This window comes from Scyliorhinus torazame, chromosome 7 (assembly GCF_047496885.1).
Source record: "Scyliorhinus torazame isolate Kashiwa2021f chromosome 7, sScyTor2.1, whole genome shotgun sequence".
Lineage (NCBI taxonomy): Eukaryota > Metazoa > Chordata > Chondrichthyes > Carcharhiniformes > Scyliorhinidae > Scyliorhinus > Scyliorhinus torazame.
In genome coordinates, this window is record NC_092713.1 from 246,098,073 (window position 1) to 246,114,454 (window position 16,382).

Sequence of the window (16,382 nt, forward strand, 5' to 3'; positions counted from 1 at the left end):
CCTACTTTCCTTATATTGCACACAGGTTGCGTCTGTTCCCAGCCTTTTAGCCCTGACAAATGCCTCCTTTTTCTTTTTGACAAGGCCTACAATATCTCTCATTATCCAAGGTTCCCCAAAATTGCAGTATTTATCCTTCTTCCTGACAGGAATATGCCGGTCCTGAATTCCTTTCAACTGACACTTGAAAGCCTCCCACATGCCAGATGTTGATTTATCCTCAAACATCCTCCCCCAATCTAGGTTCTTCAGTTCCCGCCTAATATGGTTAGAATTAGCCTTCCCCCAATTTAGCACATTCACCCTAGAACCACACTTATCCTTGTCCACCAGCACTTCAAAACTTACTGAATTGTGGTCACTGTTCCCGAAATGCTCCCCTACTGAAACTTTCTTCCACCAGGCCGGGCTCATTCCCCAATACCAGGTCAATACAGCCCCTTCCCTAGTTGGACTGTCTACATATTGTTTTAAGAAGCTCTCCTGGATGCTCCTTACAAACTCAGCTCCGCCTAAGCCCCTGGCACTAAGTGAGTCCCAGTCAATATTGGGGAATTTGAAGTCTCCCATCACAACAACCATGTTGTTTTTACTCTTTTCCAAAATCTGTCTACCTATCTGCTCCTCTCTCCCCCGCTGGCTGTTGGGAGGCCTGTAGTAAACCCCCAACATTGTGACTGCACCCTTCTTATTCCTGATCTCTACCCATATAGCCTCACTGCCCTCTGAGGTGTCCTCCCGTAGTACAGCTGTGATATTCTCCCGAACCAGTCGCGCAACTCCGCCACCCCTTTTACATCCCCCTCTATCCCGCCTGAAACATCTAAATCCTGGAACGTTTAGCTGCCAATCCTGTCCTTCCCTCAACCAGGTCTCTTTAATGGCAACAACATCATAGTTCCAAGAACGAATCCAAGCTCTAAGTTCATCTGCCTTACCCGTAATACTTCTTGCATTAAAACATATGCACTTCAGGCCACCAGACCCGCACTTCAGGCCACGTGACCCGCTGTGTTCAGCAACTTCTCCCGGTCTGCTCTGCCTCATAGCCATACTGGCCCTATTCCTTAGTTCTCCCTCAATGCTCTCACCTTCTGACCTATTGCTCCCGTGCCCACCTCCCTGCCATACTAGTTTAAACTTTTATCAAATCTGCTTATTAGAACATCGGGCCATTGAGTCGGAGTCTGCATCGGCCCACTTAAAATATTAGAGCGAGACAACTAGTTTCACTTCAATATGCAGATTTTGGCATTACCCGAGGCATGGGATCCATCTCCCTCGCCTCGAGACCTCAGGTGAGCGCTGTTCAGTACGCGTCTCCACAAACGGGGACCAGACGTAACAGAACTTGTGGGGGGTCTCCCAGGGGATCGTAGGCACACCCCAGTCCAGGCCCTTTGGGCAGGGTGGTATCCTGGCATGGCTGGTGCCACCTTAACACCCGGCTGGCACTGCCAGCTGGCAGGATGGTGCCAGGTTGGCACTGTCAATGTGCCAAGCTGGCAGTTTTTGCACGGGTGCGATCGGGCTGAGGTGACCTGCACAAGTGTTGGACGGGGGCAGGTGCCAGGGACCTTCCCATAATGAGGTGGGGGGAGAAAATCAGGGGTTGCTTCACTGCACCATTTAAAACTGCCGACCCGATGACAGGCTACACTGAGTTCCAGCAAGTGGAGCTCCTGAGTGTACAAAATGGGGCTGTGTGCGACCCCGGCCTCGCATTCCCTGTTGAGGCCCTTTATCAAACGTGTTTTACAGACTGGTGTTTCTTGGCCCTGCGAGTTAAATTTAGTTAATTTAGTGAAATCACGTCCCAACTATCATGGATTAAAAAACAATTATCTAGAAGCGTAATATGATTAAGCACAAATCAGATTTGTCACAATGAATTAGTGTTTGACAAATTTGTTTGTAGTGGAAAGCAAATGTAGTATGTTTGGATCATCAATAAGTATTTAATAGAGGTCATAAGAACATGGGGGTTAGAGCCATAGGTTAGGGCCATATGCAATACGCCTGCTCCTTCGAGCCTGCTCCGCTGTCGAGCCTGCTCAGTCATTGGTTCATCGGAATATGGTCCCAGCTCCAATTTCCTGTCTGTTGCAACAACACTCATCTTTTGTCCATCAAGAATCTGTCTAACAGTGCCTTGCAAAATTCAAAAACCCAGCCATCACAGTTCTCTGGGGAAGAGTATACCACATACTAACAAGCACGAGAAAAAACATTCTCATAGAATTTACAATGCAGGAGGCAATTCGGCCCATCAAGTCTGCACCTGCTCTTGGAAAGGGCACCCCACTTAAGCCCATGGTTCCACCCTATCCCCATAACCCCACCTAACCTTTTTGGACACAAAGGGCAATTTATCATGGCCAATCCACTAACCTGCACATCTTTGGACTGTGGGAGGAAACCCACGCAGACACGGGGAGAACGTGCTGACTCCTCACAGACAGTGACCCAAGCCGGGAATCGAACCTGGGATCCTGGAGCTGTGAAGCAACTGTGCTGCCCTAAAAGATGTAGTGATCTGCATAAGCAATTGTACATGTAAATATGTTTGACCTCCGACCACCAGCTGACAGGCAAGTTATACCATGTGACACTGCAACCTAGGGAGAGTCTGTCAGAGAAGTCATTGTGGTTTGTTGCATTTGTGATGGTTTCAGTTTGTTAGCATTAGTTTCCAACCCACAGCTCGTTTTACAATAAATTTGACTATTCTAGAACTAGATGTTCTTTGGTGCATTGACTCAATCAATCATTGTTCATGCACTAGAACATAACAAAAGGGAGACCTTTTTCTGGTCTGCCGCACGAGTGGAAACATCTTTGTATCTACCGGTCTGGGCCCCTCGAGAATCTGATGGGTGTGGTTCTCTGGCCTAACGAGGCTGGCGAGTAGCAGGAGGCTCTTGAAAACAAGCTGTGCCAGGTGCCAAATAGTTTGCGATGCAACCGGCCAGCTCCCATAGGTTAAGTCGGGATCCCGCTGCAGTGTGGCGAGAAACCAATTATCACCACCCAAGCCCTATTTCCATGCAATTAACAGCAGCGACCCCATAACCAATGGTCCACCCGTGATTCAGCGGCTTCCCCAGCAAGTGGTCACACTGGTGCTGTTCAGTATTTTTTTTTTTTTTTTTTTTTTATATAAACGTGAATGTGGCAGAGGGGTGTCTGCAGGGAGGGGAGGCGAGTAGCCATCGTTACTCAAAAAGATTTGGGGGGTGCTGGGCTTGCTGCCCCAGTGCTCGGGCAGGGGTGGGGCACCCTTGGCTGTGGGGGCAAACACACGCAACTCCACCATGCCACCCCCTGGATAGGGTGTACCTAGTCTGGGAGCAACCCCAGACCCTACCAATCTGCCCCGGCAACCACCCATAACCCCCAGCGAATGTGGCAGCCTCTGGCCATGCGGCTAAAGGCTACATCTAATGGGGAATTGGCAATCGTGGTTAAGTGAGCACTTCACACAACCCAAGTGGATTCGCATGGGTGGGTGTGCCATGTGGGAGGCATTGCCTAGCATCCCAATAACGCCTTGACGGCTGAACAAAATGCTTGAACTGCGGGAGGCAACACCATGGACGAAGCAGCCAACATCCGAACACACGGGGATGGGACACAAAGCTCCGGGGATATGTCCATGGTCGGAGGAGGGAGAGTGCAATGGGGAGGGGACCAGTGCCCGGTCCAGGTGAAGTTCTGTGCAGGTGCCTGGGGTTCAGGATCTGTACTCTGATGAGGGGGCCCGCTACAGCTGGGAGTGCATGGGCAGGGCATGCCAGGTGTGGGGAAGGGGAAATCAAGAGTCCCGGGGTAGGAGCCTCCGCTGTTTTGTCAGGCTAACACCCTCTCCCAATTCATTGAACAGCATGGACGGTATTTTGGACCACGCAGAACTTGCCACGAGTGGTGCTGCGGGTAGGCCGGGCGACCAGGCGCCGGAGATGGTGGTAGCAGCAGCGTCTGCAGTCGCTCGAGGCTGCAGCCCACATGCAGGGACCTGCCTTACACCCAGAGGACCCGGCAGCCCATCAGGCCAGGGAGGGGCCCAGAGGGGGAGGCCCGCTATGGCCCAGGGTGTACAGACGTCGCTGGTTGTTTGAACAAATGATGGAACGTGTACTGCAGGAGGCTCTGCCTCAACAAGGACATGGTGCGGCACCTCTGTCATGCCCTCATGCATTGGCACTGCAGGGAGGAAAAGGACAACTGCTCCCAGTGGACATCAAGGTCACTGCAGCCCTGAACGTTTACGCCTCGGTCTTTCCAGGACTCGGCCAGGGACTTGTGGGGTATCTCAGGCCACAGCCCACAGCTGCATACAACAGGTCACAGATGCCCTGTTTGCCCAGGTGGAAACTATGTAAACTTTGACATGGACCAAGCCCAACAGGATGTCCAGGCAGCAGGCTTCTCTGCCATCGCCTGGATGCCCCAGGTCCAGGGGCTGAACACATGTCACCTTGCGCTCACCAGGCCACGTGGCGCTCACCAGGCCACGTGGGAGTGCCCTATGTTAATATAGCAAGATGTTCCACTGAATATCAAGCACATGTGTGCACACTTCCCAGGGTGTGTGCAAGACAGCTACATCCTGGGGCAGTCGGTCATCCCCGGACTCTTCAAGGACCACCCAGGATGGGCGGCTGGCTCTTGGGGGATAAGGGGTATTCACCGAGGACCTGGGTAATGACGTCAGTACAGAGGCAGTGGGCCAAATACAACCAGGCCCATGTGGCCAACCAGGCTATCTGCATCGGACTTCTCAAAATGCAGTTCCGATGTCTCGATCGCTCCAGTGGTGTCCTACAGAGCACTGCTCCGAGGGTCACCTGCTTTGTGGTGGTCAGCTGTGTCCTCCACAACCTGACAGAGCAGCAGGGCAACTTGGAGGTTGGGGATGAGGAACCTGTTCCTACCTCCAAGGAGGAGGAGGAGGAGGAGGGAGGTGGACGACGACGACGACCCAGACCAGTAGGGGCTGGAGGAGGAGTCCAGGGACGAACTACAGGACCAGTCGGAGGCTGTTGGACGGGAGGCCCTCATACTCACCAGCTTCACTTAGCAAGTGGCCTGGTCTGTCATAGAACATAGTGCAGTGCAGAAGGAGTGCAGAAGGAGTCCATTCGGCCCATCGAGTCTGCACCAACCCACTTAAGCCCTCCCTTCCACCCTATCCTTGTAACCCAATAACCCCTCCTAACCTTTTTGGACACCAGAGCCAATCCACCCAACCTGCACGTCTTTGGACTGTGGGAAGAAACCGGAGCACCCGGAGGAAACCCACGCAGACACGTGGAGAGCAGACACGGGGAGAACGTGCAGACTCCGGACAGACAGTGACCCAAGCGGGAATCAAACCTGGGACCCTGGAGCTGTGAATCCAGTGTTATCCACTTGTGCTACCGTGCTGCCCAATCATAGCTACCTCCCCTCCCTCCTAACCCCCTCATTGCCCACTCTCCCAGGGTACGTGTTATATCACTCCAGGGTGCTGGGTCAGTGTCAACACTGAGCAGGTCACCATCGAGGGCACGGGGGCGATGGTAACCTGCAGAGAGCCGAGCGCTGGTGTTCCTCGATCCAAGCCATAGTCTTACACCTGCCTGTCTGCCAAGTGCTCACTCACACCTATCACCTGGATGCAGTGTGCCCGGGGAGGAGGGGGACAGCGGCATCATACTGTTTGTGGTGAAGGGTTTTTAATGTGTCACGGGTGTCCAACAATGCCCCAATCTCCCCCACCCCCCAAGTGCCCTCGTCCTCAACGTGCTTAGTCTTCCTCGCTCTACCGTTATATCTAGCTACCATCCCCATTTCATGGAACGGGTCACGGTTGGCACCCAGTGCCTCTCCTCCCACTTGGTGCCTATAGGGTGCTGGGGTTCACCTCCGGAATGTGGGACAGCTGGTTCGAGCCCCAGCGTCATTTGGCTCTGCCAGCCCTGGTGACTCCTCGATGTTGGGACCAAGGTGGCAATGCCCACCAGAGATTGGACAAGCTTCGCCGGGCCTCGGCCATTTCCATCCGAGTGGGACATGTCCCTTAGCACTTCATCAGGGTCCGCCTGGTACTGGGTCACATCCCCCAAAGTCGGACAGTGTGCCGAAGTCCTCACAGATTGCGCCACATCTTGTCCAACTTCATTCATTGAGCCAAAGTCGTGCACCAATCTCTCCACTGCAGCTTAGGAGTGCGGTCCTGGCAAATTAGCTGGCAGGACCATCATTTGCAGTGTGAAGCCCGCGGGCCTCGTTAAGTGGACCAATTAATGTTTTATAGCAGTGACTACCGGGCCAAGCGTCAGGAAGCTCGCAGCAGGGGCAGTACGGTGGCACAGTGGGTTAGCCCTGCAGCCTCACGGCGCCGAGGTCCCAGGTTCAATCCCGGCTCCGGGTCACTGTCCATGTGGAGGTTACACATTCTCCCAGTGTTTGACTGGGTTTCGCCCCCACAACCCAAAGACGTGCAGGCTAAGTGGAGGCTAAGTGGATTGGCAAGTGGATTGGCCATGCTAATTGGAAAAATTGAATTGGGTACTCTAAATTTAAAAAAAAGGAAGCTCGTAGCAGTTCCCACTCACTACCAAACTTAGAAACTTTTCCCATTAAATCACATCCAGTGTCGGAGGACAAGAAAGGAGAGGGTAAGATCTCCGATATTTTCGAGCAGTTGAGGGAGAGGGTCTCACTGGAAGAGAAGAGGAAGTGCAAGGAGGAGCTGTGTTAAATTGCGCCATGTCGGAGGATTAGATAGAAGAGGGTAGGATCTCTATATTTACAGGCAGATAATAATAATAATAATAATAATAATAATCTTTGTTAGTGCCCCAAGTAGGCTTGCATTAACACTGCAATGAAGTTACTGTGAAGGTCCCCTAGTTGCCACATTCCGGCACCTGTTTGGGTACACAGAATTTAGAATGTCCAATCCACCTAACAGCACTTCTTTTGGGACTTGTGGGAGGAAACCGGAGCATCCGGAAGAAACCCACACAGACATGGGGAGAACGTGCAGACTCCGCAGAAACAGTGACCCACGTCGGCAATCAAACCTGGGACCCTGGCACTGTTACGCAACAGTGCTAACCACTGCTTCTGGAATGTGCTGATGGAGGGAGAGGGGGCCACACAGGAGGAGATAAAGAGGAAGTGGGAGGAGGAGCTGGGTGGTGCATTTGAGGGAGGGGTGTGGCTTATGTAGAATAAACTCAATCTCATTTGAGACGGAGCTTAATTCAATTTAACGTGGTGTATGGAGCACATATGACAAAGTCGCACAAGAATGGATTCTTTCCGGAGGTGGAGGACAGATGTAAGCGGTATTTAAGTGGGGCCAACGAATCTGGTCCTGACCAGATGTTGGAAGCCCTTTTTGGAACAATGTTGGAGATACTAAAAATATTTTCAGAAAAAACTACTGGGGAAGAAGTACCTACAATATCAAGTTCAAATGACCCCATAGGGTCTGATATAGCACAGGGCTAAATAGCCAGCATTTAAAGCAGACCGGTTCAATTCCCGTACCAGCCTCCCCAAACAGGTGCCTGAATGTGGTGACTAGGGGCTTTTCACAGTAACTTCATTTGAAGCCTACTTGTGACAATAAGCGATTCACATTTCTTTTCCATTTCAGCCTTTGGGATTAGTCCTGCACAGGACACTCGATGGACAGCAATAGAGAGGGGAATCCATCTGCCTGCTCTCATAGATGTGGTGCTAAATTGTGCAAGGTCTCCATGGGAAGGCTGGCAGGTGCCATGGAAGAACCTGGTCCAACAGATTCCTCCAAAGATGCACGCAGACCTGCACCCATTGCTATAGCTGTGGGTGAACTTTTGCAGTGGCTAGGCAAGGGGGTGGGAGGGAGGGACAGGGCATCACAAATTCCTTCCAGGTTTGGATGTCCTTACTAAGTCAGCCTCAAGCCCCAAGAGGGGAGGAGGAAGGCAGCTGCTGGACACCCCTGGAGTCCTCCACTCAGGACTCAAGGGGGTGTGCAGCCCTCCCCTTCTTTTGTGACCCCTGCAGCCTCATCCCCTCAGAAGAGCAGCTGTCCAACAGGACAGCCAAAGTAAGCTTGGTCCTCCAGGCCTGGAGTCAGTCCACCAATGATGGGGTTCCCCCCCTTCAGTTGTATATTATAGCTGAGAATCTGCATTTTCGCCAACCCCCAAAGCCAAAACTCCCAAGCAGCATTGTGATTTCCACCCTCCAGATCCACAACGTGGTGGAATCTTAAATGCCCTCTGAAATGGCATAGAAACCCACTTAGTGGGTTAGGGGGGGAAACCCACTTATGCCAACTGCTATGAAGCAAACGAAATTAGCCCAATGGGCCACCTGGCATCAATCTAGGCACTGGAAACGGCAATGGCAAACCCAACCCTGTTAACCCTCCTAAGTCCTCCTTACTAACACCTGGGGGCTTGTACCAAAATTAGGAGATCTGTCTCACAAACTAGTCAAGCAGGCCTGACAATTATACCTTCCAGATAATCTCCCAGACACCATCACCATTCCTGGGTACGTCATGTCTCACCGACAGGACAGATGCAGCAGAGGTGGCGACACAGTTGTACACAGTCAGGAGGGAGCTGCCCCGAGGGTCCTCAAGAGACTCTGGACCCCAGGAAGTCTCATAGCACTAGGTCAAACATGGGCAAGGAAAAATCTTGCGAATTATCACATACTGTTCCCCTTCAGCTAACAAATCAGTGATCCTTCCTGTTGAACACCACCACAGGAAGCAGAGGGCAGCAGGGGCGCAGAATGTAATCCGAGTGGGGGACTTAAATCACCAAGAGTGGCTCAGTAGTACCACCAGAGAGAGAGCTGGTTGGGTCCAAAAGGACATAACGAGGGAAAAACATACTTGACCTCAATCTCACCGGCCTGCCTGTCGCAAATGCATTTGTCCATGACAGTATCGGCAGGGTTGACCACTGCATAGTCCTTGTGGACGCAAAGTCCCATCGAAAGTACCCACTATGCCCATCGAGTGTACCCACTATGGTGTTGTGTGGCAACCCACTATTGGGTTGTATGGCACTACCACCCTGCTAAATGGGAAGATCCAATCTCATCCTCACCAACCTGCCTGCCGCAAATGCATCTGTCCATGACAGTGTCGGTAGGAGTGACCACCTCACAGTCCTTGTGGACATGAAGTCCCATCTTCACATTGAGGATAGCCACCATCATGTTGTCTGGCACTACCACCGTGGTAAATGTGAAGGTTTGGCGATGATATTACCACCCTAATGCCAATTCTCCATTTTAAGTGGGCAATAAATGCTTCATAAATTTGTGCTTACTTAAAAAGAAAACACAAAAACAGTCTGTGTTTCCTGGTTTTTAAACTTGAAACATTAATATGCTGACATCAAGTCAATCCAAACAAAATTATGCGGATTTACGCGGTGAATACTAAGCAGACACATTTGGCAGCTAATCAGTACAAGTAAAGCTACAGGGCATTGTTGTGTTATGCTGCTTAGTGTAGCATAAGCTGCTCCCTTGATGTATGCTTTAACAAAGGAAGCTCCAGATGAAGAAATGAGTTCAACTTGATTATTGAACTATTGACAGTTCTTAAATGAGTTCGACTCTGCTAATCTAGCTGTAGTAACTCTTCTTTACCAGCCTGCTCTAGGCCACGGGCTGGGTGTGATGCTGTTGATCAACCCTGATGTACTCTCTAGATGTCGGACTGTGGAAAGGAATGTGCCCTGTCCTCCTATATAAATTATGTAGGGCCCTTGTGGTACTGCCACCTCTGGGTGTCCTGATTACCTATTGGTTGTGTCCTGTTACAATGACCCATTGGCTGTATGTTTGCATGTAATGACATCTCTGGTGCTCCTTCTAGTGGTTACTTAGTTGTCGTGTATTTACATTAACCCCTTGTGTATATACAGTGATGCATATCACCACATCCCCCTTTTTTGTGCTACATTTTCTGCACTTGGTTAAAGGAAATTGAACAAAATAGGTAGATAAATGATATGTACAAGTCATGATGACAGTGATGATTATACAATACCAAATAATGATGATTTATACAATACCAAATAATATTTGAGTCCAAAGTTCATGAATTTATTGCCATATGTCAGCTTCCTTGAAAGCTGGTCTGCTTGAGCTGTGCTGTTACATTGTTGTGCATTTGCAGAGTTGTACCATGTCGTACCAGTTGTTGTTCCAGTGTTGTTGGTTTTGTTGTTGACGTTGGTGCCTTTGGTACACTTGTTGTTGTCGTCTGTTGTTGTGTTTGTTGCGCTCAATGGCCATTCCAAGTGGAGAATGCGAGTCCTTGTGTCAGTGTACTTGTGGCATCTGCTGTTTCATTGAGTGTTTAGTCTTTGATTCCTCGGTGCTCCCCATCTGGAGTCATGTCCAGTTCACTTGAATCATCTTTGGCTTGGTGATGCTCCCTGTCTGGAGTCCATTCTGGTTCACCTGAATCAACTTTGGTTTCTTGATGCTCCTCTGTCGGAGTCAAAATGTTCAAGATTTCATTTTCTTGTGGAGAGGCTCGAGTGGATAAGGTTTCAATTGACGTGGTCGCACTGGACTTACGAGTAGTTTCATTTGAATTGCCGTCGAGTGCCTCTGTGCATACGAGCTGAGATCTGGCAGTCTCGCTGTGATCTTGTATGGGAATTGTGATGCCTTCGTCACTTGTCTCAGTGGGTAGACCTGCAGTGTCTTAGACTAGCGCTGTCTTCGAGTTGCTCCCATTGTGGAGTCGGTCAACGAGCTCGCTGTGGAGCCTTGTATCGCTCCGTGGTGTCTGGCATAGTTCCCTGTGTGGAGTCGTGCAGTGGTCTCGCTGTGGAGTCTTTCATTGCTGTGTGGATGAAATCCAATGTGTCGACGTCTGCCATGGCATCATGGTATTGGATTCATCTACCATGAGTAGAGTCGTGTTGAGCTTTGCAACCATGTTGTTGATGCGGTGATCAGCATATCTGAATAACTCAGCCATTCTGAGGAGTATTCTTCGATAAACCAATTACCTTCTTTTGTTTCGGTACTGTCATTGCGCTCTCTGGGTCCAAGGAAGAAATCATCGTCTGAATAGTCGTCTTCAAGGACCAAATCATCTCTTTGGGCGGTGCTAACTGCTTGTTGCAGGGTTCTGCGGAGGTGGATTTCAACTACTGGTAAAAGTCCAGGTCTTGGGGGTGAAAGAATGGGGTCTTGCAGCTTTAAAACTCTTTCCTAATTTTCGGACATTTCCCCTTTCAGTGGGCGTGGCCCGGGGCCTCTGTCGTCATGACGCTTGTGACGTAAAGCGTAGGAATGGATTGCACAAATCGCTTTTCCTTTACTGTGCGCTCTTTTCACAACTCGCGCATGCGCAAAACACTGTTTTGCCGGTTCTCATCTTCCCAGGAACTGCATATGTACGGACTGGGCTGGCTGGATACACGCAAGATGGGGAAGGTTTCTGTTGCATGTTCGTAGAAGAGCAATCTTCGCAGCATCGGCCACACCAGTTAGGTCAGATGCTTCCATGTAAAGCTGAAATCGTTGCTTGAATGCATGCCAGTTGGCACTGAGATTGCCGTGGCACCCGAGTGGATTAGGAACCGGCCTCTCTATCATCGTGCCTGGGTTCGGTTGCTGGTTGGCACGGATCTTGCGGAGTTGAACTAAATTGATTGAACACGCACTCCTGGTATTATGTTGTGTTATGCTGCGCAGCATAAGCTACTTCCCTGATGTATGCTTTGACAAAGGAAGCTCCAGACTATGAAATTAGTTCAATTGGTTTGTTGAACTATTAGCACAGTTCTTAAATGAGCTCGACTCCTCTGCTAATCTAGCAGTAGTAACTCAGTCTAGCTTTACCAGCCTGCTCTCGGCCATGGGCTGGGTGTGATGCTGTCGATCAACCCCGATGTACTCTCTAGATGTTGGTCTGTGGAAAGAGGCAGAGCCTGTGTGCCGTGTCATTTTATATGGGTTGTGTAGTGCCCCCTTGTGGTACTGCCACCTCTGGGTGTCCTGATTACCCATTGGTTGTGTCCTGTTGCAAATATACAGCCAATGGGTCATTACATGTCATGACATCTCTAGTGGTTATTTAGTTGTAGTGTATTTACATTAACCCCTTGTGTATATACAGTCATATCACCCCCCCCTTGTGTATATACAGTCATATCACCACAGGCATCAGTGACTGAACAGAAAACCGACAAGAATAATTCACTCTTTCACGGTTCAGATATTCTCTGGTTAAAGTAGCCCAGCAAATATTTCATCCAGTAGACTCTTTAGGTCTTCTTTTGTGTGCAGAGAATTACATTCTTGTAAAAATCACACTTTCTTATACAAGCCAGGCACTTATCATGCCCCATAAATTAAAACAAAAATACGATTGGACATCATAGCCCCAGAAAGTCTAGTTTAATGCTTAAATTCATCAACAAGTAAAAAGTCAATTTGAGAAAGGACTAGATGTATGTAACTCATGGCTTTTAACTGGATCAAGAACTCCTCTATCCTCCATACATTGCATTAGCTGGAAGATCACACCAAATGGTTAAACACTATTTTCTATCTTTTTAAATATACCTATAAAGATAGGGCAATACAATAAAATGTTTGAACATGGGATGCAAAATATTTAGATGTCATTGCAATATGAAGATCATTGGGATGCCAATGAAAATACAAATCTATAAAACCTATTTTGTTTGATGTTTGTATTTGCAGATGTTGCAATTGCATTATCACCTGATGAACAGTTCAAAATGAATTGAAGTACATAAGCCAAATGTACACCTCAATTATATTTTTCGCAAATTAGGCAAAGTATTTACACAACCTTGCTGGATTTCAACAAAAAAATTGAATTCATCTTCGCTCTGGGTGACCAGAGTTACATCTTACAAACCTAGTCCAATCAAAATGCAAATTTCAGATGACCTAATAACAGTTCTGGTTTGTTCGATGATGATTTGAACTCGGGATCTATCCTTGACCCTTCATTTCTCATCTAAATGTTACCCTTCTTCTATGTTATTCTCTTAAGTCTGAATAAAAGATTGTAGACTACCAGTTAACACAAATACTTTATTCAGAGGGTTTGTTCTGTTTCCAGAGCTCAACTAGATGGAATACAGTCAAGAGGTATAACCAGTGAAACTAAGGTAAACTGCCTGTGCTGAGCGGTCTCTTGTGCTGCTGCTCACTAGCCCGGTGCTTCTGAAAGAGGCAGATTCTCCCTTGGGTCAGACCCTTTATACCAGTCTCTGATGCTGCCCTCTAGTGATGCTGTGGCTGTTACATCTGTGTAGTCCCTGGTGTATGTGCAGATGTACAGACCACTACACCCCGCCCCCCCCCCCCCCACTTTTATTTGACATGTTGTCTAGACTGCACACTGAAAATGTTAATTGTGTTCGGAGTCCATCATGAGAAATGTCCATATTTGCCTTGCGAGTGTTGAAGGGTCATTACAAATCTAGCCGGTCGGGTGCCTTACGGCTTCTGCTGGAGCATCTTAAGTGTGGTAGGGATGGTGGTTTGATGTCATCAAGAGTACGGTCTGGCGAGGAACGTCCGGTGGACAAATGGACTCGGTCAAGTCCAGTGTGGGAAACACAGACGTTGTAGCCCGAAATCACTAACAGATCCCAGTGGTTATGGCAAAAAAGTACTCCCGCTGATGATTTGACAATGTAGGTCCACGGTGCCTCCTGCCGGATCACCGTGGCTGGCTCAGACCATCCGCCTTCTGGGTCCCTGATTCTGACGATGTCGCCTATTGTCAGTGGCTTGAGTGGGATCACATGTTGATAGTAGTATTGATTTTGTTTGGACCGTAGTACCCGCATTTTGTCTAGGAGCAGAGCGTTGTCGGGATTGTATCGCCGGTATGGTTGTCCGGATGTCTCTGCTGAAGAACATTTGCGCTGGCGACAGTCCGGAGCTCAATGGGGTTGCTCGGTAGGATAACAGCGCTAGGTTGACGTCCAAGCGTGAATCTGTTGCCTTGCTAATGAGTATTTTAGTCTTTCCATTCCCTGCTCGCGAAGCAGGGACCATTATCCGACATCACCACGTGCGGGATTCTATGTCACGAGAATGTCTCCTGGCACACCTTGATGACAGGCGCCATTGTAAGTTAGTGTTGCTGCAGTGGTTCTTTTTGCACTGTGCGGGTTGATGACAGGTGTCACATGTCATGACCATGTCCATTATGTCTGGATTCATGCCGGGCCAGTACACAGCCGGTCGTGCTCGCCTTTTGTATTTCTAACTTCCTAGGTGGCCTTCATGAATCTTACGTAGCATCTCGGCGCAGAGAATGGCCGAAATCACAATCCTGCGTAGCAGGAAGCCATCAATCAATTCGCACTTGACATTCTGAAATTGTGGACATTGTCCCCTCGTCCAACCGTGCTGGAGTAGGTGCAGCACCCTCCGTAAGGTTACGTCTTTCTGCGTCTTCAGTCGGATTAGACAAAGCTTCTCATCAGAAGCAGGCAAATTCTCCATGCATAACTGTTTGGGTCTAGTTTTCTTGACGTGGGCCTCGTTTTCTTGACGGCAGCTGGTGGTGCGCTGTCAGTGCGTCAGCAATGGCAAGGTCTCTTCCCGGGGTGTATACTAGGGAGAAATCATACCTTTGCAGCTTCATCATGATGCACTGCAGACGAGGCGTCATGTCATTCAGATCCTTGTCTATGATCTGGACCAATGGTCTGTGGTCGGTTTCCACTATGAACGTGGGCAGGCCGTACATGTAGCCGTGGAACTTCAGAATCCCAGTGAGGAGGTCGGAGACATGCACTCAGTTGCGGTCATGGCCCTGGATGCATATGCCACCGGGACCCAGTCAGACTGGTCGTCCTGTAGGAGAACGGCACCAATCTCGTCCTGGCTGGTGTCAGTGGAGATCTTGGTGGGTCTGGTTGCATCAAATAAAGCAAGGGACGGTGCCCTCGTTAGTTGCTGTTTGAGATCCACCCATTCTTTCTGGTGACGTTGTGTCCACTCAAACGCAGTGGTCTTTCGTAGGAGATTGCGTAAAGCTGCTGTCCGTGCGGACTGGTTTCTGATGAACCTGCTGAGGAAATTGATGAAGCCCAGAAATCGTAGCACCGCCTTCTTGTCGTGTGGCGTCTTCATGGTCCATAATCGCAGCGATTTCCACCTCATCAGGGCTGACACCCAGAGATGATATGGTATCACCCAAAAAGGTTACAGACTCCTTCGCAAATGTGCATTTTGCCCGTTTCAGTTTCAAACTGTACTTATGAATCCTCTGAAACACCTTCTTCAGACGACAGAAGTGTTTTTCTTCAGTGGTGGACCATATGATGTCATCCACATAGACTGACACCCTCGATCATTTGCTCCATTATCCTGTGGAAGATCTCTGACGCATAGATAATGCCGAAGGGCATGCGATTGAAGCAGAAACGTCCAAATGGCATGTTGAACGTACACAGTAATCTGCTGGAGTCATCGAGCTGTATCTGCCAAAATCCCTGCGAGGCGTCGAGTTTGGTGAAGATACGAGCATTTGCCAACTCAGATGTGATCTCTTAACGCTTGGGGATGGAGGTAGTGTTCCCGGCGAATGTCCTGGTTCAGGTCTATACATATGCGAAGATCTCCAGAAGGTTTGTTAACAGACAATAGAGCTGACCCAATCAGTCGGCTGTGTGACTCACGATATTACGCCTTGTGACTGCAATCTGTCGAGTACCGCTTTCAACTTCTCCCGCAGTGGAGTTGGAACCCTCCTGGGCCGCTGAATGACTGGTTTGGTGTCTGTCTTCAGCATGATTTTGTATTGGCAGGGTAGGTTGCCTATGCCTTTAAATACATCCGGGTATTCTTTTTGAATGTGTGGATTTTAGCTTCCAGGCTTGATGGATCCTGGGTGTGCATGTAGATGCGTTGTACCAGTCGCAAGTCTTTGCAGGCCTGAGCGCCTAACAGAGATGATTTATTGTTGTGTACAATCTCGAATCGTAGCTGCTTGCGTATCGTCTTGTTGTCCACCCGGAGATGGCATGATTCCTTTGAGGCGATCTGATTGCCGTTATAGTCCTTCAACCGACATGCAGGGGGTATTATTTCATGGTCTCCTGGAATCGAATGGAGATCCTTACTAGTGAGGAGGTTAGCGGAGGCCCCAGTGGCGAGCTTGAAGACCAACGGAAAGTCATTGACTTGCAGTCGCAGTCTACTCACTACTGGAATCAATGCTGTTGACCGGGTGAGGCGTGGAGATTGTTGCGCCAATTGTCTCGATCGTGTCCACGACAAGCGAGTTGTCGCAAGCAAGGCTGTCCTCAGAGGAATTCTCATCATTGTTTTTTTGTGCTCCGTTGGGTCAA

General features: G+C 49.3%; 1 protein-coding gene across 3 annotated transcripts in view; it reads right to left on the reverse strand.

Moving 5' to 3' along the window:
* The window catches only part of slc23a1 (solute carrier family 23 member 1), a 138,798-nt gene that overhangs the window by 88,277 nt on the left and 34,139 nt on the right, over positions 1-16,382 (reverse strand). The window lies entirely within an intron of this gene.